The 24,066-nt window shown below is 48.5% G+C and overlaps 1 long non-coding RNA gene across 1 annotated transcript in view; it reads right to left on the bottom strand.

Moving 5' to 3' along the window:
• The window catches only part of LOC137643541 (uncharacterized), a 29,772-nt gene extending 5,713 nt beyond the window's left edge, over positions 1 to 24,059 (bottom strand). Inside the window, exon 1 of the long non-coding RNA XR_011044997.1 lies at positions 24,016 to 24,059. This is a non-coding gene — a long non-coding RNA (uncharacterized lncRNA). The remainder of the gene's footprint in view (positions 1 to 24,015) is intronic.
• Positions 24,060 to 24,066: the final 7 nt, after the last annotated feature.

Here is a 24,066-nt window from a genome sequence, read left to right as displayed (position 1 = left end):
GGATCTGCTGAATCTACACCTCGACTCATATTCCAATTCAATAAGAGACTCCGGGAGTTTTGGAAGCCGTTCGCTGAACTGCGTCGAGGCACAGTCTGGGCTCACCTTACCCACCGAAAGGGTAGCTGGGGCATTCCGCCAACATTCATTGTCTCCCGGAAAGAGAAGGGAGGTTAAGTCGGTCTCCCTGAGTTGAGGTAAAAGCTTCTCGTCCTTGATAGCCTGAAAGACCGACTCTATGATCTTGGTCGCACATGGGGTAGGGGTCTGGTCGTTGGCCACAAACATAGTATATGAACTTTTGTAGGCCGTAATCATTGTGTTCAAGCAGTCCCACTCATTGAACTCTCGGACCAAGACAGACTGTGCCTGTTCTTTAGGAAAAATAACAGTTTCCTTTGGGACCTTATCTAATTGAATCAGAGCCTCTTCTGTGAGGCGAGCGTAGCCGGGGAAGGGGAATTCAAGACCCGGCGGGTAGAATTCATAGTCCGTAAGAGGCCGGGTACCGAAACCTTCAATTGACAGCATACCCTCCGAGAAGGGGGCATGCAATGCTAACCTCCAAGGGTTATTCTTATTGAAAGGAGGAAGCTTGGAGGCGTCGGGGATGGGGTATTGCTGTTGTGGCGGTGGTAGCCCCGAGCGCATGAGTCCCTGAACTAGGCTCTCCACAGAAGCTATCCTCTCTTGCGATTGCTGCGTATGAGACGATAGCACCGGCTCAAAACGAGCAAACAGTTTCTCTGAAAACTCCACCGCGTTAAATGATTCCGCCGGGGGGGGGGGAGGGGGGAACAGATGCCGGAACGGAGGCTACTCCGTGGGAGGTTGAGGGCACAGCAATTGGGTCTTGAGAGAGACTGGTGGAGGAGGATTTAGCCTTCGAGGATGATGATTTCGAAGACTTGTGGTCTTTGGAAGACTTGTGAGTCTTATATAAAGGCTTACGATGAGCCTTCACCTTGGGGGGAACAGGCCGGGGACTGAGATCAGTCCCGGTTGTCCCTGGAAACCCATGAAAAGAAGAGTGTTCTGAAGTAGAAGAGAAGGCCGGGCTAGGGAGAGGAATCTTAGCCCGGGAACCACCTGACTCACCTACGTCCCTACCTGCGTCGGGATCATCCAGAGCCATGGGTTCCACATCGTGGTTGAGGGTAGCGACGTCTTCAGTTAGGGTGCCGCCCGTCTCTTCTTGGCCCGGGGCCAGAAGAAGAGATTCGATCCTCTCGATGATAGGGTCCGCCAACTCTTTGGGGACCGCAGCTGAAGTTTTAGCATGGGCGTAGAGGCGGGAACACCAATCCTCAGAGAGGATATAAGGCTGTTTGGCCTTCACATTGCGGGCGAACCCACCAATCCAGATCTTGAGGGTAGCCTGAGCTGTGTCTTTTTCAAGTTGGGTGCTCTGAAAAAGAACAGACTATTAGCGAGGGATATTTGTGCCAAAGAAAAAGTGGAGAAGTCCAAGGACTTCGTAGGCCCGAAGTGAAAGGCATGGGGGAAGTCCAGAGGACTGTGGCCTTAAAAATGATAATTATGATTAAAATAAACCATCAAAATTTATTATAACTCCCTACAAGTCTGTACTCACCGAGTCAGATGTTAGAGTGGAGGTCATTTTGTAGCAGACTACACAATTGTCTGGATGCCAAACAGCTAAGTCATCCACTTGAACGGAACAGTGAGCGTGCGAACGACAAACGTCATGGCCGCAGGGTCGATGGAGGACAGCGGCACATGCCGTCATCGCACGGAGTACAGTCTGTAAGATAAAAGATACATGAGTATCTTAAAAGAAAGTAATTAAGGGGCCCGGAGGCCCCGGAGCTTAAAAATTTATATATATCCATATCATGATAAAAAATCTTATATATATATATATAGGCCTATATATATATATCAAGTATCTTGACTGAAAGCAAATTAGGGGCCCGGGGTGCCCGGAGTGCTTAAATTATCTATATATCAATATCATGATAAAAATTTTTTATATATATACTTCAAGTATCTTGAATGAAAGAAAAATGGGGGCCCCGGGAGGCCCGGAGTGCTTAAATATATCAATATCATGATAAAAGATTTATTTGATTGTATAAATAATAAAAATAAGTCAGACCGTAACCGTGATCATATCAAAAGAAGGAAGGGAAGGTCGAGAACTAGGATCGTATATATAATATATATATGTGACTAATATATAAAGTTAATCCAAGTAATAATGAGTAACGTTGGCTCCGGAGGCTCAACTAAACAACTCGACCAGATGGTAATGTATAAAAGCTACGTCCGGGGATCCCGTAATGAAAGTCCTTATATATATATATATATATATATATATATATATATATATATATATATATATATATATATATATATATATATATATATATATATATATATATATATATATATATATATATATATATATGAGGTCCATGAGGTGCGGGACACTATAGAGGGGGAAGGGATCTTTAATGGGTCCGTGAAGTGCGGGACCGAGAGGGAGTAGCACGTACACAACTCAATAAAATAACATAACATGACAAGGTACCACGGACCGAGCAGAAAACTTCCCCCCGATCGTTGGCCAAACGAGAGACGGAAAGAAAACGACTACGACCGGGTAGAGTAGTACAAAAGAGTAAGTAATGTACGTTAATGTATAATAATAGCAAGCCTCACAGATCAACGGGAACCGCCCATGCAAAGAAAGGAAAAGGCCCCGGGAGGGGATCATAACGCAACATAGTGACTCTTAACTCGATTGGGAGAGAGAGAGGGAGGTAACCCTGGGGTGGGGTATCGGGCGGGAGGGAGGCTAGGAGTGGGGCGATAGCAGGTATACCAACCTGCCAGACCCACGATTGATATGATCACGTGGAAAGACTAATAACACTATAATAAACATAGCACATGGTAAAATAAGATAGGAAGGCATGCTGGATGATGATAATAAAATTAACTATACATCAATCATAAAACAAACGCGGGAACAAACATGAGACAGGAGAATCAAGCCTGACGGCGCTGGGAGTAGGCAGGGCTACCAACATAACACAAAGTCAGTGAAGTGCTAACAAAATGAAAAACTAATAGCTGACTCATGAAAGACCCTCGAGCTAACGCAAGAAAAACAAATGACGTTAAAATGAGAAGCAAGTCCGTGGCATGCGAACGTAAATAATCCAAGTAATAATATTACTGTAATGGAATAGAAACGCCCGAAGGCGACCAGGCATGCCAACCTAACGAGAATACGCTCACTTATATCGTAATAACTGTTATCGTAATAACAGGACATCAATATAATAAATTAATACGGTGTGTGAACCGTGGATACCCAGAAAGTTCATAACGAGAAACAATCAGTATGGAGGACTCATTGAAAAGCGTTAAGAACGAAACGAGAGAGAGATAGGAGGGAGCCAAGCGCCATGAAAGACCCACGCGGGGTCGTGAAAAATAAAACTGTTATAATATAAGTAAAAAAGGGTGAGGCCCCCTCCATAATCTCAAAACTCATAGATCTGGTACTTAACTTAGATGGAGTGACAGTGGAATCCGACATCTTGAGGTAAATCCGGGAAAAACCAGCGAAATTCACACACCAGGGCAAAATAAGGGTTTGATAGCGCGTGCTATATAAAGGAGTGACGTCACTGGCATGAGATTGCTAGTAGTAGTAGGATGTTGAACGGCACCTCGCTGTTTGGGGATATTGACAGGAGATATCTAAATGGTGCAAGGCCTCTGGTTGTGATTAATTCACGCCCCAGTATTATACCGACACCTTATTAAGGTGAGCGAGCTGGGTTCAACCTAGCATTCCTATACAAATTTTTCTCTGGTAAATTTATAGCAGTTTTTGCCTTAGAAATGATGTAAAAGGAACATTTCACTGGGCGGCACGGGTCGGAGCCCAGAAAGTGAATTTTCAAGACCTTGTGTACTAAAGGCTTTCAATATTTTATATATGGTGGAGTTATAGGAGAGTGAATGCTTTAATTTATTTTCTTTTATATAAATATGAATACTATTAAATTTTTCTCAAGCTGAAATATCCAAGTTCTTTTTTCTTATATAAGGAAACAGGGTACAGGCATTATTTGTAGTTTTTCTCACTCACTAATGTCTGTTACTTAAGCCTATTAGTTCTGGCAACATAAGAAGAAGAATGCATATTTCATTCATCAACCATTGAGATTACTCTGTATTAACATGAACTTTATGTTGATTACAATCATAATTTTTCCATATAAATGGTAAGAAGTGATAAGGCACAAACAAAACCCCTGAACTTCACAATGCATGGTTGTGTCAATGCAGAGGTTAAAGACCTAATAACTTAAAGACATAAAATCCTATCATACATAAATGACAAACTTATAACAGTTTGTATTTTTCCTGACATACAAACCCAAATTCTTTACTATAGGAGATATTCTATCGCAAGCTGGAAAAATACAGCTGAAAACCTTAACAAAGCAGTAGTTATCCACCTTTTAGTGGTGGGGGACTGCCAGTAAGTAGCTACTGAATACCTTTAATGGATTCTAGCTGGGACCATTTTAGGGGGCAGTGACGGAGGGAAGATTTGTGTAAAGAATTCGGGTTTGTATGTTAGGAAAAATACAAGCTCTGTTATAATTTTGTCATTTGTTCCTACACTTGATACAAACCCTCATTATTTACTATAGGAGACTTAGTCTTGAGGCCAGGGTGGTCAAGGAGTTTCCTATTCCTAGGGAAGATAGTCCTCAGACTAGACTCTTTTGACGAAAAAATCTCCCGTTAAACTTTTCTTTGTAGATCCCCATAATCTTAACACGACTGAAAGTTTGTAATTACGTGGAAACAAATGTTTCAGGATGAAGAGGGTCAGGAACATTCTACTCGGACCCTTTCATAATTAGGATTCCCTCGACTTTGAAAAGGGGAACCCTCGTGACTACGAGTATAACTAATACCATGCGAGAGGAGTCAGATGAGTTTCATACCTTATTTCCATTGGCGAGTCCAGCTGAAACTGGCTACAGACTAGGATACCCAGATGGGAGGGAGAAGGAAGCGCAGAAGATAGATGGATGTCCTAAAAACCTAGTGTAACACATAATCCTCGACCAATGGCTACTGTCCCCTGAAAGAGCGTAAGGTAGCTACAGCACCTGCTGACCTGCTCCAATAGGCCCTATAGAAAAGGTGTTAAGAGACCTATGTGTCACATCAGTTGAACAGTGAGTGGTGAATGTAGATTGGCGTTTCCAGACTCCAGCACTTAAGACTTGGGAGACTGAAAAATTTTTCTTAAATGCCAGTGAGGCAGCCACTGCCCTAACTTTATGGGCTTTGGGTTGAACTGCCGCTGGGTCTCCGTGAATGGCTCTCGCAATAACTTTCTTGACCCAGAAAGAGATGGTGGTGCGAGAGATTTTCTTCTTTACCTTGTTGGTACTGAGGAAGAGATGACGGAGGCGTGGTCTGAAAGGTTTCGTGCGCTTCAGGTATTTCCTTAGCGCCCTGACTGGGCACAGTAGCAATTGGTCTGTATCCTGTGTTACCTTATTGAGGCTGGAAAATTAAAATTCTCTAAACCTCTCATTGGCCGATGAAGGATTCCGAGTTTTGGCCACAAAGCCTGGCATGAAGTTGAGCGAGACTTCCCCCCATCCTCTAGAATGGGTGACTTTGTAGGACAGACCATATAGTTCACCGACGCTTTTTTATGTAGTTCACCGACGCTTTTTGCCGAGGCCAGAGCTACTAGGAAGATGGTCTTAAGGGTTAGGAAGTAGTCAAAGGTCCTATTTAAGGGCTCATAGGGTGGACCCTTCAAGGAGCGTAAGACCAGGGACACGTCCCAAGGTGGTGGTCTCATCACATCTGGGGTGCAAGATCTCTCAAAACCTCGAATCAACAAGGTGATATCTTCTGAGGGGGAAAGGTCAACCCCTCTCAGTTTACAGATGAGGCTTAAGGCTGAACGATAGCCTTTAATTGCCGAGGCTGAGAGTAGTTTTTCCTCCCTGAGGTACACAAGGAAGTCTGCCACTAATGGAAGAGAGGGATCGAGTGGAGACATGCCTCGCCCTCTACACCAAGCTGCAAACACTCTCCATCTTGCTTGGTAGAAATTTGTGGAAGATTGGCGCAGGTGCCTGGACATATGCTCAGCCACCTTCCCTGAAAAGCCTCTGCTGCTGAGGAGTGACTGGGCAGCCTCCAGGCGTGAAACTTCAGGAAAGGGATTCTCCCGTGTGGGACACCACTGTGTGGCTACGTTAGCAGAAGGGGTTCTGGAGGAAGAAACCAGGGGGGAGAAACACTCGCAGGAGAGACAGACAGACCTAGTTTCCCCCTCAAAGGATGATTAGGAATGGAGGAAACTAAGTCGGCAGCAACTGGTGGAGAGTCTGGAGGGGCAGAGGAGTCGGATGAGATCATAGGTGACATCTCTGACACCACAACATCAACAAGGGCCACAGGATCTACCTCCGACGGCGACGATGACTCCTGCACAGTAGCACCCTTGTGGATGAATTGCAGCAATGTGTCCTTGGAGGGTGGATCTGAGAGCCCCAAGGACGACCAAACCTGTAATAAAGGAGTTAGTGACAAGGCCTCACCCGGAGGGAGAGGTGGGGGCGCTTCGCTAGGGGAAGCCACACCATCTCTCGAGGACCGTGGTTGGCCGACATTAAATTGGTCTACACTACTACTCGACGATCTCTTGGGAGAGACCAAACGAGTAGGAGCTTCGGAGGAGGGTCGGGAGACGGAAGAAGAGGCCTTGGGTTTTCCCCCTTTGAAGGAACCTTCGAAGGAGAAATATGACAAATTCGTAGATAATTTGTATTTTTCCTAACGATACAAACCTAGCTATTTACATGGGGTAATTACTTCGGCGCAGGATCTCTACTGCAAGATGGGACAGTAGTTTTGAAAAGGTACCTCCATGCTTGTTGATGTAAGCCACCACCATGGTGTTGTCGCTCATCACCACTACGGAGTGACCCGCCAGGACTTGGTGGAACTTTTGAAGGCCCAGAAAGACGGCCTTCATCTCCAGCAGGTTTATGTGAAGGTACTTTTCTGATTCTGACCACAGGCCGGAGGCCCTGTGCTTCAGCAATTGGGGCCCCCACCCCTTGATTGACGCATCCGAAAACAACATCAAATCTGGGGGGGAGACAAGAAGAGCCACTCCCTTTCGCAGATTCTCTTCTGCCACCCACCACTCCAGGTCCGACCGTTCCGCCGATCCCATTGGGATCAAGATGTCCGGGGAGTCGAGACCTTGACTCCACCGGGACTTCAGTCGCCACTGAAGGGATCTCATCCTGAGGTGACTGCTGGGAACGAGGCGGGTTAGAGAGGAAAGGTGACCGAGGAGACGAAGCCACGACTGGGCTGGGAGTTCTTCTCGAGTGAGGAAAGGTCTCGTGACCTTCCTCAGCCTTGAAATCCTTTCGTCTGATGGGAAGGCTTTGTGGAGATTGGTGTCTATAATCATACCTAGATAAACCAGCCTCTGAGAGGGCTGCAGAGAAGACTTTTCGAGGTTTACCACGATCCCCGGATCCCGGCAAACCTCGAGGAGCCTGTCTCGGTGGTGGAGAAGGGATACCTCCAAGTCTGCCAGGACCAGCCAGTCGTCCAGGTAACGAAGGAGACGGATACCGGTCCTGTGTGCCCATGAAGAGATGATGGTGAAGACTGGTGAACACCTGAGGTGCTGTGGAGAGACCGAAACACAACACCTTGAACTGGTAGATCTTGTGATCTAGGCAAAATCTTAGGTACTTCCTTGAAGACGGATGGATTGGGATCTGGAAGTACGCGTCCTTCAGATCCAGAGTGCACATGAAATCCCGCGGTCTCACTGCAAGCCTGACCGTGTCTGCCGTCTCCATGTTGAAAGGTGTCTGTTTGACAAACCCATTCAGTGTCGAGAGATCGATGACTGGTCTCCAGCCTCCAGACGCCTTTTTCACAAGAAAAGAGTCGACTGTAGAAGCCTGGGGACCAGTCCACGACCTCCTGGAGCGCGTTCTTCTCCAACATGGTCTGGACTTTGGCCCGAAGGGCCTGCTCTTTTGCCGACCCCATAGCAAGAGAGCTCAGCGACACTGGATCCGCTGTCAGGGGAGGTAGAGATGTTGTGAACGGGATGCAATACCCTTGAGAGATCACAGAGATCGTCCAGGCATCCGCCCCGAGTTGCTGCCACCCCTAGCGTTTCTGGCCTCGGCCGGTACCCCTAGGGTTCTTGCTCCCCCTGGAGGACTTCTTGCCCCTTCTGCCCTTGGCAGGAAAGGGCTTAGACACCTTGGGCTTCACTGTAACGGTTGTCTTCTTCGTGTCCTTGGCAGGACGGGGCTACTGTACTGCCGGAGGCTTGTAGGGCCTTGATGTCAGGGCTCTATGGATGAGGGAATCCTGATTGGACTGCCTCCACCTCTCGGCAGTCCGCTCCACGTCCTTAGGCTCGAACAGACTCTTGCTGAGGACAGAAGTGTGTCTGAGCCTACTAGCTTCGTCGCTGGGGACCTTCTGATGGATCGTGTTGGCCCACAAGCTGGTAACCTGGTGGGACAGGAACTCGATGGTCCGAGTGCCTGAGAGGAGGAGGGTCTCCAGCACTTTCCTGGTGCTTTCCTTGGACAGATCCTTGGACCGCACCAGAATGCCCAGAGAACCCAGCCAGAAGTCTAGCAATGAAGCGGCCTGCATGGCACACTTAATGACCTTCTCATGACTCTGGATCTCAGTGGCCGAGAAGGACACGTGCCGGTAGCAGTGTCTCTCAAGAGAGACTCCCCCAGTGAGGGCTTCCACAGAATGGTGCAGGGGAAGACTCAAAGAAGGCTCCTCAATGATCTCAAAATACCTCCTCTGACGGACTCGAGGAGGAGGGAGGAGCTTATACCCGGCACTCGACCTGCTTGAGGAGGCAAGCTCCGCGAGTTGTCCCTCGATCTTCTCTCTGGCACTCTTCATCCCCCGAGACCAGGGCAAAGCTGCACTGGCCCTGGAGGGCCTATGAGAGCCAAAGATACGATCCAGGACTGTGTCCTGCCCATCACGAGGAGGGACCTCAGGATCTGGGATCCCGTTTAGACTCCTCATGAGAGACAGAACTTGCCAGAATGTATGTTCCGATTCTTGGCGCTCGCCTCCCGAAGGACTTGCAGCGAAGTCTCCTGACCCCAAGGGCTCTTCCTGGGGGGACGCGTGGGTATCCTCGACCGCCCTAGGCTGCTCCTGTCTGATCCTGGCCGACGATTTAGGAATAGTCTTAGAGTCCTTAGATTCCCTCCTGGGAGGAATACAGGACTCCAAAAGCGAAGGTGGTAGTTCCTTTTCCACCTCAAGACGAGGAGACCTCTCGGGAGGGGGATGAACTTCTTCCATTAGTGCGATGGGGAAGACATCCTCTCCGACCGACTCCCCTGAGGAGGGGTATTCCTCCTCCACAGGGGAAGGCGAGAAGGCCTGAGGAGGAGTAGGAACCTTGCCCAAGGATCTGCGAGGAGATATCCTAGGTCTCGGAGGAAGATCCACGGGAGAAACTCCTCTCTTCCTCTTCAGGGGGGAAGAAACTGCCACTGGTTCGCGACCCGAGTCAGAGGCGGCTGGCTTCATAGCCCATACAAGAGCTCTGAGAAGGGTATCAAACCACGGCTGTTGACTGACAGCGGCGCTGGCAGACACTCCCTCCGGAGGGAAGGGGACCGATGGATCCCTAGGAGGAGTTAACAAACGAGGGTTCGCCTTCTGGGCTGAAAAAGAAGAATCCCTAGATCTTTCCGGGGAGCAGCCCCCCTCTGGCGAGCGCACTGGTCTGCGCTTACGGAGGGGGGGAGCGAGACAAGGAAGAATCCGCCTGCCGGAGGTCGCGCTGGGGCTCGTGAACCGGGCCCGGCACAGGGCCGTTGCGTCAGTGTAACGCGAGGCTGGAATATCGCGAGCGCGAACCCAATCGCACGCACGCCCACGTGGGCGGGAGATGCTGGAAAATCGCGCGCGCACCCGCGTGGGCGTGGGCGACTGTACGATGGTGCGCATATGAATCAATGGCGCGGTCATGCCTTGGAGAACGGGCCGGAATAAGGCCGCGAGAACGTGATGGTGAAGGAGTCGGTGTACGACAATCATGAACCACCCAAACGCGCGGGCGCGCAGTGACCTGGTGGGAGCTGAAAGGGCGCGATATGACAGGGGCGCCTGTGCGCGTGTCTGGGAGAACTCGCCGCGAAGGCGATAGAATTATGGCAGAATCCCGAGAGACCTGTGGGCGACGGTTGGGAGGGATTGCCCTATTCGCTTGTGAGGTTGTTAACTGCGCTGGCGATTGTTGGCGCGCATAGCGCATATCTGGAACAGGCTGTTTCGGAGGCCGCGGGTTGCGAACGGCATGAGGAACGCTCACCGTTGCCTTGAACACAGGCACAGGCCGCTCACTGTTGCCTTGAACACAGGCACAGGCCTGTGTGCCGACTCAGGCACCTTTGGAATCGTGCGCGATATAACAGGAACTGGGGGGTGTGGCAGCGTTAGTAAAGGTGGGCGCACAGGGACCTTTGAACGCTTGCGCGCTGCATCAGGAACAGTTGTCGATGGGCGTGGGCGCGCAGGGGAACCCTGGAGTGTAACAGGATCGGGGGCGCGAACGCATACAGGTGAGCGCCAAAGCGCTTTGTCAGCAACATTAGGAACAACAGCAACGGGCGCAGGCAGAGCCTTATGCTTAGAGACGAGAGGCGCAGTTTTGCGCTCAAGTCCCTGAGACCCCGAAGGGCCTGGGGAATGCGCCGTGGCAGACTCAGGGGGCGCGTAAAGCGCATCAGCAGCCTTCGATGTAGATGGTTGAGGAGACCCTTGTCCCGGCGGACGACCATCCTCCAAAGGGGAACGCGAACGATCCCCGGAGAGGTCTAGGGTGATAGCTGGCAGGACAGGAGAGCGGCGAGTCGTCTCCTCCGCAGAGGATTGTGGGGACAACGAGCCAAAGAGGCGCCTCCTAACCCCCTTAAAGGGAGAAGGAAGACCTCTACAGCGAAGGCGAGGGCGAGCCTTCCGCCTTATACGCCCACGAGGGGCCATGGGATCAGCAAGCTGACCATCAAAGGGCCTCTGAAGAGGCGTCTCTACCAGAGAACTCCCTCGAGAGGGAATCTCAGTGGATGGAGAGACCGTAGGACTCCGCTCCTCCCTCAAAGTGTGTTCGGAAGGAGAGACAGAGCCTTCAGCTACCTCAGCCACAGCAGGTGTTTGGACAGATCCATGGGATGTTTCCGAAACAACTACGTCAACCACAGACAGAGGATCTATTTCTGCTGTAGTTGACGATTGTTCGGCGGCTGCACCCCCAGGGCTGCCTTGGAGGGCGAACCCTGTAGCCCCAAGGAAGCCCAAAGCTGAAAAAGATCCTTGTTAGACATAACTATCTCCTCCGAGGGGGAGGGGCAGCCGCCTCGCTATGGTAGGCAGCGGCCTCTCCCTTACCACGGGATCGGTCATCAATATTAACATTACGGTCTACGCTACCGTTCGCCGGCCTCTCGGAAGAGGCCGCCCGAGCGGGAGCTTCGGAGGAGGAATGGGCGGCGGGAGAAGAAGACCTAGGATTTCTCTCTCCCAAGAACTTTCGGAAGGAGATCAACGTAAGAAGAAGGCTAAAGCCTTCTTCTTACGTCGCCGGGCAAACCTCTCCCACTGGGAGGTAGACCACTCCCTACATTCAATACACAAATTAGCACTATCACACCGTTGGCCCCAACACTGAGGGCATAAGGAGTGTGGATCCGTCTCCACGGCCAACATAAAGGTTCCAAAAGGGCGGCCGGGAAGACCAGGGCAAGTGCGCATGATGATAATAGAGGCCAACTTCACACACAAACACTGTAAGAAAAAGCAAACAAAGAATTATGGCAGTCAAAAGAGAGGAGAGCGCTGACAGGTCTGTCGTCTCTCCAAGCCAAAAGTAAAGTGGCCGAATCACCGGTGTGTGTGAGGGTGGAGGGGTAGCAGGCTACCTCGTCATCAGCTGCGCCAAAGTAATTACCCCATGTAAATAGTGTGGTTTGTATTCAGTTAAGGAACAAATCCTGCTTAGATTTCTTCTTCCGTCATCGACCAAACCTCTCCCAGTGGGAGGCAGACCATTCCCTACACTCATTACACTTATCACAATCACACCGTTGACCTCTGCATGCGAGACAAAGGGTGTGAGGATCTGTGCCCAACGCCGACATAAATGTTTCGCAGGGCTGGCCAGTCATTCCAGGGCGGGTGCACAGAAGTCAACACGCAAACACACACTAGAAAAAGAGAAAGCAAATAACAGATTAAGGGCAGTCCAAAACAATGCGAAGGATGAAAAGCGGCCATGTCCGTACATCATTTGAGCCAAAAGTAAAGGGAACTAAATCACAGGTGTATGAGGAGGGGCGGTAGCAAGTTAACCCCCTACCCCCCGCTAACTAGCGGTGTGGGTGGTTAACCCTCGGTAAACTTTAATGGCTCGTCATTTCAGCTTCGCCAAAAGTAATACCCCTAATAAATAGCGTAGTTTGTATTCCAGTTACGGAACAAATAAATTACTTAAATCTATAACCCTTCTCTCAATTGGTGTTTGCTCTACAAAGGATATATTGTTTCAAAGTACAGTATGTGAAAGAAGGGTAAGTAACAAGGAGGATGTAGGACCCCTATGAAAAGACATGGAGATGAGAGTCAGGTTAGGTAGCAATATTTTAGGCTAGAATTTTAAAAAGTCTCTTTTTGAAAAGTATGGATTTTTGCAAAATAGCTTATTTTCATCAGAACTGTTCAAAGTACCAATAAATACACCAAAATTTTTTATTAATTTCTTCATTAGGGGAACACATCTACAGAGGCAGTCGGCCGTGACAGAAAAAAGTACTACAGTATATAGACATTCCAAATCTTTGCGCTATGGTAATATCTTAATGAATTTATAAATTTTGGCCCAAAGGAAAAGAATTGGGACATAGATAGCCATTCAAAGGGATGCCAAAGAGATGCTGTAATCAAGTACTGTAAAATTAATAGTAGACTACCATGTGTGAGATGTTGTAATGCTATGACCAGTGGTGGCCTGTGTATGGGCACTATGAAACTTCAGCACCCCTATTATTAAAAACATTCAGTATAAGGATTTTTTTCTTTTTAGATTACAGTATACTTGCACAATATATAATCCTTAAGCATAATGTCAGTACCCATCTCTCAGTTTTTAAAAAGAAAAAAAATATCTTTGGTATGGAACTGTGCACTTCACAGTTCCACCGGTGTGATTTTTGGCTGTCAGTGGCATGTGCACATTGGAAGCTGCACACCAGTCTGCAAGGGAGAGAGCAGTGCTAGTGGAAAGTATGACAAATTCGTAGATAATTTGCATTTTTCCTAACTATACAAACCTTAGCTATTTACATAGGGTAATTACTTCGGCGTAGCTGAATGACGAGCCATTAGAATGGTTTACTATCCCACCGCTAGATAGCGGTGGGTAGGGAGGGGTAGCTTGCTACTTCCCCCCCCCCCTCACACACACTAGTGAGTGCTTCACTTTGCTTAGAGGTAGGAATTATCCCGGGGGACAGGGCTGGTGGGCAAATATGTGTAAATAGCTAAGGTTTGTATAGTTAGGAAAAATACAAATTATCTACGAATTTGTCATTTGTTCCGTAAATGAAATACAAACCACGCTATTTACATGGGGTGACTCAACCTGCCATACTGGCTTTTGGCTTTGCCCGGGGACTCAATATTTGAGTGTGTAAGTACTCGAGAAATAAAGTGTCCCCGTGCCTCGCTAGCATTGTTGTGAAACTGCTGCGGCCTACATACGCTGTATGTGAAGGTGAAGAGCGTGACTCGTCCTAGGAAGTTGACCTGGAGTTCTTCCAAAGGAATTCTAGGCTAGAACTCTCCCAATACCACCTCGTTAGGGTATGGGGACATGACAGTATTACTCTTAATACTAGGAACACAAGGAAGCATGGTTTACCTGTAGTGGTTTGTCAGCTATGCGAAGAACCCAGGATGCTGCTTTCTCCAAGGAAGGAGAGGATGAAGAAAAGAATAAGGGCCTGACAAATCTTTTCATTCACACAGACTAAGACCGGGTAACAATGCCCTCAACCTCTGCTACCTGTCCATTAAGGAGCCTAAGGTTAGACCAGCTATTGTGTATCCATCACAGGGCCAATAGAGAACGTATCGAGCCTCCTGTGAGTCACGTCTTGCAGGTAGTGGGCTGTGAAGGTCATCTGACGCTTCCACCCCTACTTGTAGAACCTGCGTCACTTGAGAAGATCTTCTTGAAGGTCAGGGACGTTGCTGCACCCCTTACATCATGCGCTCTAAGGCGACATGACGGAGGAGGGTTAGGATTCAGGGGCAGATGGATCACCCTATGAATCCATGCGGAGATGGTATTCTTGGTGACCCTCCTCTTGTTCTCCCAGTGCTCACAAACAAAGCTTACATTTGGGGACGAATGCAGCCGTTCTTTGAGATATAACCTGAGACTCCTTACTGGACACAGTAGGAGAAGGTTTGGGGCATCTGTTACAGAACGAAGGCTCGAAATCCAGAAAGAGTCGAATCGAGGATCCGGCACTCTCGGATTCTGTCTTAGCCACAAACTCAAGAGACGATTATGAACATTACCTCCCCTCATCCCCTTGCATGGGCGATGTCATACGAGAGACCATGAAGTTCACTGACTTGCTTGGCCGAGGCCAAAGCTAGTAGGAACACCGCCTTTCGAGTTAGGTGTCAATTTGAAGCCTGGCGACATGGTTCGTAGGGAGGCCTCCTAAGAGGTCTGAGAATTTGAACCAAGTGCTCTGGAGGAGGTCTCACTCCTGACTGAGGGCGGGTAAGATCGTATCTTCGTATGAGTAGGGAAAGTTCCAGCGAGGAAGGAATGTCCACTCCTTGAGCCTGAAGGCTACCCTTAAGGCTGAGCGATAGCCTTTCATTGCCGAGACTGAAAAGGCGCATTCTTTCCGCAAATAAACGAAGAACTTTTCTCTTGCTGGAACAGTGGTATCGAGTGAAGAGATACTCCTTCACGATTCCAACCACCAAAATACTCGCCACTTTGCCTGGTAGGCCCCTGCGGATGACCTGCGCAGGTGTCCAGACATCCTGTTCGCAACTTGTTGCGACAATCCTCTCTTAGTGAGGGGATGCTGGATAGTCTTCGGGCAAGTCGAAGCGAAGCTACGGCTTTGAGGGAGATGTTGGCATGTGGTTGTTTGCTTGTGTCACAGAGGGGGTTCTCCCGGAAGTTCCGTTAGGAGTTGCGGGAGGTCCGGAAACCATTCCACAAGATGCCATAGCGTAGCTATAAAGGGTCATCGAGCGATTGACCGATATTCTGGTCTTGTTGAGCACCCTCCTCATCAGACAGAACGGGGAAAAAGCGCACACATTGGTGCTGTCCCATCGTTGTTGGAAGGTATCTTGTCAGAGTGCTTTGGGATCTTAGCCTGAGGGCAATACAGAGGGAGCTTGAAGTTCAGCGCTGTAGCGAACCGATCCACAGTCGGATAACCCCACAAAATCAGGACTTTGTTGGCCACTGGATGATCCAAGGACCACTTGATACTCATTATCTGAGATGCTCTGCTCCGACTGTCGGTGAGCACATTCCCTTTGTCTGGAGTGAAGCGAGTCGATAGAGGGATCGAGTGGGCTTCGGTCTATCTCAGTATCTCTACTGAAAGATGGGATAGCTGCTTTGAAAAGGTACCTCCTTGCTTGTTGATGTAAGCCACTACTGTGGTGTTGTCGCTCATCACCCCCCAGAGTGATTCGCTAGATCTTTGTTGCCACTGTTGAAGGGCCAGGAAGAGCGGCCTTCGTCACTAGCCGATTATATGGAGGCACTTTTCCGATTCTGACCACAGGCCTGAGGCCCTGTGGTACAGAACGTGATCTCTCTCCCCCCCCCCCCATTCCTTTGAGGTGTCTGAAAACAGCCTCCAATTCAGGGAAAGGAACGAGGAGATCTATTCTTTCGCGTAGGATGCCCAGAGACCCCAACCAGATGTCAAGCCACGAAGTTGCCTGCATGGCACACTTCGCTACTCTCTCCTGACCTGGGATCTCAGTAGGAAAATAGGACAAGTGGCGGTTGGAAAGTCTTTTTAGAGGGACTCCCCCAGCGTGAGTTCTTCCACGGAGTGGTGAACCGTAAGACCCAAGCAAGTCTCCTCTGGGATCTCGAAATACCTCCTCTGATGGACTCGAGGAGGAGGGAGGAGCTTGTTATCGGCGCTGGATCTGTTGGAGGAGGTGAGCTTAGAGAGCGGGCCTTCAACCTTGTCTCTGGCACTCTTCATCCCTTGTGACCAGGGCAAAGCTGCACTGGCCCTGACCATAGACTTGGTCCAAGACCATGTCCTTACCCTCACTAGGAGGGGTCTCTGGGTCTGGGAACCAGACGAGGTTCTTCCTGGGGGTCAGAACTTGCCAGAACGCATGTTCTGACTCTCGGTGTTCTCCTCCTGAAGGGCTAGCAGCAAAGTCTCTCGTCCCCAGTGGCTCTTCCTGGGTAAATTTGTGGACATTCTCCGAAGGACTAGCTGGCTCCTGTCTGATCCTTGCCGAAGACTTAGGAACAGTGTTCGAGTCCTTCGGTTCCCTCCTGGGAGGGATACGGGACTCCAGTAACAATGGATGCAGGCTCTTCTCTACCACTGAGAAGAATTCTCAGGAACAGGCGGAGTTTCCCCCAATGGTGCGATGGGGGAACGGACCGGCTCGTCCGACTCCCCAGAGGATAGGTAATCCTCATTCGCAGTGGCGGGGGAGAAAGTCTGGGGAAAGGAGCCTTGCGCAAGGATTTGCGGGGAGACAGTTTAGCCCTTGGAGAAGACACCGCGGAGGGGACTCCCCTCTTCTTCCTCTTCAGGGGGGAGGGAGCTGCCCCTGATATGTGACACAGTTCAGCGAGCACAGGCTTCATAGCCTGCATAAGAGCTCTGACTATGGTCCCAAGTCCGGATTGCTGGCTGACAGTCGAGCTGTCAGACACTCTCTCTGGAGGGAAAGGGATTGTTCGAACCCTAGGAGGAGTTGACAAACGAGGGTTCGCCTGAAACGTAGCTGAAACAAAAGGGTCCTTAGACCTGTCCGGAAACCTCCCCTCCACCGGCGAACGCGCTGTTCTGCGCTTGTGGGGAGGGGAATGAGACGATGACCTGGCCGCCTGAAGCCCCGTAAAATTTTGTGCGTGATCGTGCTTGCGATCGGGGCGCAGATCGAGCTGGTGGTAGCGCGATGAGCCCTGGAAAGGATTGTGCACAGCAGGAATTTTGTGCTCACGAGCGCGTGGGCACGCAAGGACGCAGGTGTGCGAGATTGATGGCATGAGCGCGTGTAGGAGATGGCGCGGGTGAGTGAGTGCGGGGGCACGTAGATGGCGATGGCGTGTGGGGCGCAGGAGCTGGAGCATGAGGCAGGGTTGAAGGTTGGATGGGAGCAATCAATTGATCACGTGTGCGCGGGCGCGCAGCAACCTGATGCTAGACTGTTGGGCGCGAGTGCGCAGTAGCGCGGGGGTGCGTGTCTGGAAAGACTGGGAGAGGGCGCGATTGCACAGCCACGTGCTAGCGCGAGGGTGAGTTAGCGCGCAGGTGAGCGCTGCGCAGTCTGCACAGGCATCTTACCCTGAGGAGCTCGTGGGTGCGCTGGGCGCGCATCAGGGTGCGGGAATACAGGTGTGCGCTGCTGCGATGGATACGCAAATTAAAGAAATGCTCGCACGCGCGTGGGAGCGTGGGCATGCGAGCGTACGGGGTCGCGGGCACGCCGAATGCGCGCGGGGAACCATTGGTGCCTGTGCGTGGATGATCGTCGGCACTCGCGCTCGTAAGAAGATCGTCAGAGCATGAGCGCGAAGAAGATAGTCAGCCAACAAGATCATCGGCGCTTGCACGCATAAGAAGATCGTCGGCGCTAGCGCGTGTATGCGTAAATGCGCTCGCACTTGTGCGCTAGGTTAAAGGATCAGCTGACAGGACGATCAGGAACTGGTATGTGTCTCTAAAGGCAGAGCACCCCCTTAAGAGGACCAAGGCAGTTCTGCTTCAGCACAGAGCCAGCGATCAACACTGGAAGTACTGCTTGATACTCCAAGGAGTGGTCACTATGAGAGATCTCTCCCGCGAACGGGAGAGGTGCCCTTCGTAGAAAAGACTTGGAGACCCCACAGGCTGAACCACTGGTGAACCCCTGCAATCTCTCAGGAAAAACTCCAACAGGATTCGGGCGCACAGGTGTGCGCTGTTGAGATGGGAGCGCAACTGGAAGCGTGCGTACAGGATTGCGCAATTTGGATGGAGAGTCCAGAGGTACCTGTGAGCGCCCGTGCGCTAACTTAGGCACCTCCTGGACTGCGTGCTGAATTGTAGAAGCGCGCTGGGGCGTTGGTGAGAGCGTGTGCGCTGTATCAGGAACTGCGCGCGATGGGAGAGCACGCGTGTGCGCAGGCGAACGCTGGCGGGCTAAATCAGGAACTGCTAGTGGGCGCTGGCGCGCAGTGAGAGGTCACAGGGGAACCCTGGCGCGAAACAGGAACAGGTGCGTGTGCGCAAGTGAGCGCTGAGGCGTTAAGTCTGGAACAGCAGCAGCATGAGGGGGCGAGGTTAAACCTGGAGCTGAAGGGATAGAGGCGCAATGACAGGTTTAGATGTGGGCGCCCACAGCGAGTCAGCAGCCAGGAACGGAGATGGCAGGTCAGCAGGACTAAGGGAATGAGAGACCAAAGGCCTAACGTAGCCTGAGTTGCGAGACCCCGAAGGATCAGCGCAACGAGAAACCGAAGTTTCCCTGTCACTAAACACCGAAGTGTAGGAGTGACTAAAGTTACAAGAGCCTAAGGGTTCTGCGTAACTAATGTTACGAGACCCTGAAGGGTGAGCGCAACGAGAAGCCGAAGTTTCCCTGTCACTAAACACCGAAGTGTTAGTGACTGAACAGCAAGCTGTTCTAATCAGGAACAATCCTCCAAAGAGGAGTCTCTATGAATGGCCTCTCTCGCGAAGGAGAGAGGAGAACACTTCGTAGAAGAGACTGGAGAAGGTGCCCCTAAGGGCCGTTGGATCAGCAAGCTAACCTTATCCGGAACAATCCTCCTAAGAGGAGTCTCTATGAGTGTCCTCTCTCACGAACGAGAGAGGTGACACTTTGTAAAAGAGACCTATAAGGAGGAAACCTCCGAAGAGGAGCCCTTATGAGTGGCCAGGTCACAAAACTGATATTGTAGCTGCCCAGCCCCTTGAGCATAGCTACAGAAGCAACTGCTCAGCACCAAGAGCATAGTCACATCAAGTTCCATGGCCGGCCTTACAACCGCTCAGCCCCTTGAGCATAGTTACAAGAGCGGTCGCTCAGCACCAAGAGCATAACCGCCTAAGGGCCAAGGAAACCCATCCAGGAATATTAAGGTAGAGAAGTTCCCCCTCTGCAGGGGGAAGAACTCATACCTGGGAAGGGAACCTCCCTCAGAAGGGAAGTTACCTAACCCCAGGAGGCGAACCTCCTTATCATTCTAAGATGAACTGAAGAGCTGACAGTTGTCACAGGAGAACTTCCAAGAGAAGGGATAACGCCCATGATGATGTCCTAGAGAGACGGCAACAACAGCAGACTCCCCAGGCACAAACAGGACAGCTCTGCTTCGTTGGCACACTTCAGACAAACGAAGAAAACTGCATAGTTAACTGGGAAAATAAGGTTAAATAATTATTTAACAGAAATTCCCCAGGGAGGAACTCCAAAGAGTAACCCCAAGGGAATAGCAAAACATAAGAATTAAAAATTAAGTATGCGCCCTCCTCCCCCACTGACATTACGGGAGAAGAGGGAGGGCCGAGAACTTTAACAAAAAGCAGAATTAAAACAATTATGATTATGTAACTGATTTGAATGTTCATAAATAGTAAGAACCACTGACCCCCGAAGGGAAGTGTTCCCCAGAAGCTGAAAAGTTAAAAATACAATTAGATTTCATTAAAAAATAATTGAGACAAATAAAACGGAATAGCAACTCAGCCCACAACGGGAAAGAAGCTACCGTCGTAGTACGTAGTAGTAGTAAGGGGTGAACGACCTCGAGTAGGGAGAGAGAGGCCGTAGTCAAACTAAACTCCCACATTCCCTTCGCTGAGGATCCAAGTTCTCCGTAGGAAAGGAGGAACAGCGAAGAAAACAGAAGAAAGTCCAGCGATGACGAGTCCCCACGGCGGCCGAATTATCGGAAGCCGAAGGAACAACAGATGGACCAAGGGAGAGACCGCACTCCATTTAGTGAAACCGTGGTGGCCTTGAACTACGCCGGAGTTTCACTCTCGGTTTCGTACACTACACACACGGCACAAACACTGAAAAGGAAACTTACTATATTCTATACACAAATATATACATAAACACAACGAATGTTTATATATATATATTAAGTAAAAGACAGAAGCATTAATGGCTGTCAAAGAGAGGGAGGGAGCAGACACATCCGCTCACCGCCCAAGCCAAAAGTAAAGTAAAGTGAAGACCTCACTAGTGTGTGAAGGGGGGGGGGGGTAGCAAGCTACCCCTCCCTACACCCCGCTATCTAACAGTGGGGTAGTAAACCCTCGTTAAAATTCTAATGGCTCGTCATTCAGCTACCCCGAAGTAATTACCCCATGTAAATAGCGTGGTTTGTATTTCAGTTACGGAACAAACTGTGTTTTTTTACTCCACGTGTGTTGTGCTTGAAAACCATGAACCAAGGGAAAAATTATTTACCTTTTAGTGCAAACTACAATAAGAACGACTTAATTTTTAAATGAACGGATCAAGCTTGAACAGTAACAGCTGTTTACAGAAAAGAAAAGAAAAAAAAAATGTTTGATACTGTTCTTTCAGGATTCTCTCAAGTTTCTGAATGAATTTTACAAGACAGTACACCTACCATTTTTTTTTTTTTACAAAAAATCATAACAAAGGCTGAAAATTTTCTGGAGCCACACTCCCACTAATTTTAGCTATGAGCCGCCACTGGGTAAGCCTAAACCATAATCTATGTACTGAATTGATATCCTGAATAAATAAAGATATTTATATAATTAAACTTCAATAAAAATATGAAAATTATTAAATAAAACTGACGAAAAATCTGCAGAACCCATATAGAAGCGACTCTCAAACCTCTAGCATTTCACCAATCTCATCATAACTTCAATTTAGATTTAGATTGATTAGGGCTATGAGGTTAAGGACAAACTCTGGAATTTATTCTGGTTATTTGCCGAGAAATTTTTCCTATATCGTAACTAAATTGGTTGCCCCATAAGGTTAATGTTGAAGAGGTTAGAAAGCAATAGAGAGAAGAGATAAAGAACAAAGCTATAATGAAGGCTAAACTGAGGGTGTAGCTTGGGCCTGAAGGGACACTATTAAGAACCATAAGTAATGGCGACAGTGCACCTCATCCTACTGGAATCAGGCGAATATTTACCTAAAAAAAATAATAAAAAACCATACCTGGTTTTCCTTTTGATTCATGAATTACGGCTACATAACCTGGAGTTAGGGCTTGTGAGGCTACTCAACACCAAAGTGCAGTTAAACTATGAAATGAGTTATGGGAGGTTGGACATCAAAATGGAGGAAAATAAGTGGGAATGGAGGTGAAATATGATACAAAGTGACAGTAAATAATAACACTAACACCAACCGCAAATATAACGGTACATGTACAGCATTCATATTCCTTCGCCTCTCACGTTACTTTTGTCACAAACACGCATTGAACCCCTTGAAAAAATTCTAATAATTTCCTATGTTCCCTCAGTATTTTCATGTGTAAAACCATATGTCACCAGTTAAACAAACAAGCATAAGACCTATCCTAACCTACCTTGCTGCTTCATCATATAACAGGGAGGTGTTAAGAGTTCATCTATACCATGTCCCTTTATACTAGCCTAGGGTAGGATGTAGGGTAAAATTGGATAAGTACCCAGTAAGCCTACCATTGATAATAAATTGTGTTCCCAAGATTAGTTAGTGCCTGTGGAGGGGTTTCAAAGTCTTTAAACTAATCCACAAATACATCCAAAATAGGATATTATTACCTTATTAGTAATCCTTGAGTAGTAATTATTGGTAAAGTTTTAGATTCAACCAAATTGGGAAATGTATTATATTAATATATTTTCCTAGTAAAGCACGTGATAACAAAAAACTTTCTCTCAATACATTATTGACGCTGATGTCTACTTAGAGATAATTATTCAGTTATTGTAGGTCTGCATTTTATTTCTAAGTGTTCTGTATACCTTTACGCTGCCACGGGACCTAGCTCTTGTTCGTTTGTATGTCTGTTTTCATCTTACTTGGCTCCGCCCCATTGCGTAATGTGACAATATTTGCTTGAATGCGCATTTGCTCCTCCCACTAATGTCGCTCCTCCAATCTAAATACTACTGGGTTCTTTTCAAGGGTTATTATTGGACGATTCATTGGTCTCTCAGTCTTGTTTCAAGGATCTGTTTTTCGTGCAATATAACATTGTAAACGATAGTATTTTGTTTTTTTCCCTATTTCATTATGGGAGAAACCCGTGATTGTCGTTTGTTTTCGGTTTTCAAAAGTTCCGGTTTCTATATTTTCAGCACACGTCACTTAACTGTCATGGATCCTCCGGTACGGTTGTGTGAAATATGTCGTTATTCCTATTTTGATGTGATCGGCCGATTTCATGGGAATTATAATGGAACTCCTGAAGTAGTGAATCGTTTTCTAAGGGAGCATTCCGTATTACCATTAAGTGTCCAGTGTGGTAAATGTGATTCGCCTTTTAATCAGAGGCTGAACGTATTCCAGTACTTGATGATTCAGAAGAGGGTCAACCACAACCTTCCACATCTTCATCGTCATCTTCCGTTTAAGGTAAGAAGTGATTTAACAAAATATATATATTCAAATTTACCCCTGGTTAAAGGGGGGGTCGCAGGGGGGGCGAAGGAAGGATCTAAAGGAAGAGTACTTAGAAGGATGATTTATATCCTTCACGAAAGGATTGTTATGATTATGGCAAGTGATGTGCGCGTGTTGATTGTTCGTAGCGGAAAAGAGGACGACTTCGGGGGTGAGTGTAGTTCGAAACAGGGCCCCTAGGTTAGGTTAGGTGGGTTTGTTAGGTTCTGTGGTGCCCTGAAAATTACTGTGGCCTTAAGGGGGGGTCGCAGGGGGGGCGAAGCCCCCCCCCCCGGTAGGGGTACAGGGCCCCTAGGTTAGGTTAGGTGGGTTTGTTAGGTTCTGTGGTGCCTTGAAAATTAGTGGCCATAAGGGGGGTCGCAGGGGGGGCGAAGCCCCCCCCCGGTAGGGGTACAGGGCCCCTAGGTTAGGTTAGGTGGGTTTGTTAGGTTCTGTGGTGCCCTGAAAATTACTGTGGCTTTAAGGGGGGGTCGCTGGGGGGCCCTACCCCCCTCCCCCCGGTAGGCCTAGTTAGGGGTATGGGGGAGGGGTGCTGGAACATTAATTATTCATTTATTGCAAATATCATTCAATGCCCCAACACCCTCCCCCCCCTTCCCCCACCCAAAACCCCGGTTCCCAAAGGGTGTCCCCCATAATTGGTGGGATGAACTAGGGTATACATAGTAAATCTCTAAATCGGTTGGTTTGCAGTCAAAATAAACGTTAAATTCATTGAAACCACACTATTTCTGATGCAACAAATATATTTTTATTGCATTTTTCCAAATTTGGCTGGAACTAAAAATTTACCTAATTATTTATTAACACCATTCTATTAAGCTATTTACAGCCAGAAAATTAAGGCTACTAACAGGGCCTAATTGGCCATATACCTATCCTAGTCATGGGGGTAGGCTACCATGACTTTTCCTGAAAATTAAACCTAACAATATTTAGTGTAAAATGTAATAAAAAGGTGACCACACAGTATTAATAAGCAACATTAACTTCGGTAAATAAGAAAGGTCGAATTGATGAGAAAATCAGCACAATTTGTTC

The sequence above is a fragment of the Palaemon carinicauda genome, chromosome 7 (genome assembly GCF_036898095.1).
Source record: "Palaemon carinicauda isolate YSFRI2023 chromosome 7, ASM3689809v2, whole genome shotgun sequence".
Lineage (NCBI taxonomy): Eukaryota > Metazoa > Arthropoda > Malacostraca > Decapoda > Palaemonidae > Palaemon > Palaemon carinicauda.
Note: the sequence above shows the minus strand (reverse complement) of the source record. Positions and strands in the feature narration are given on the sequence as shown.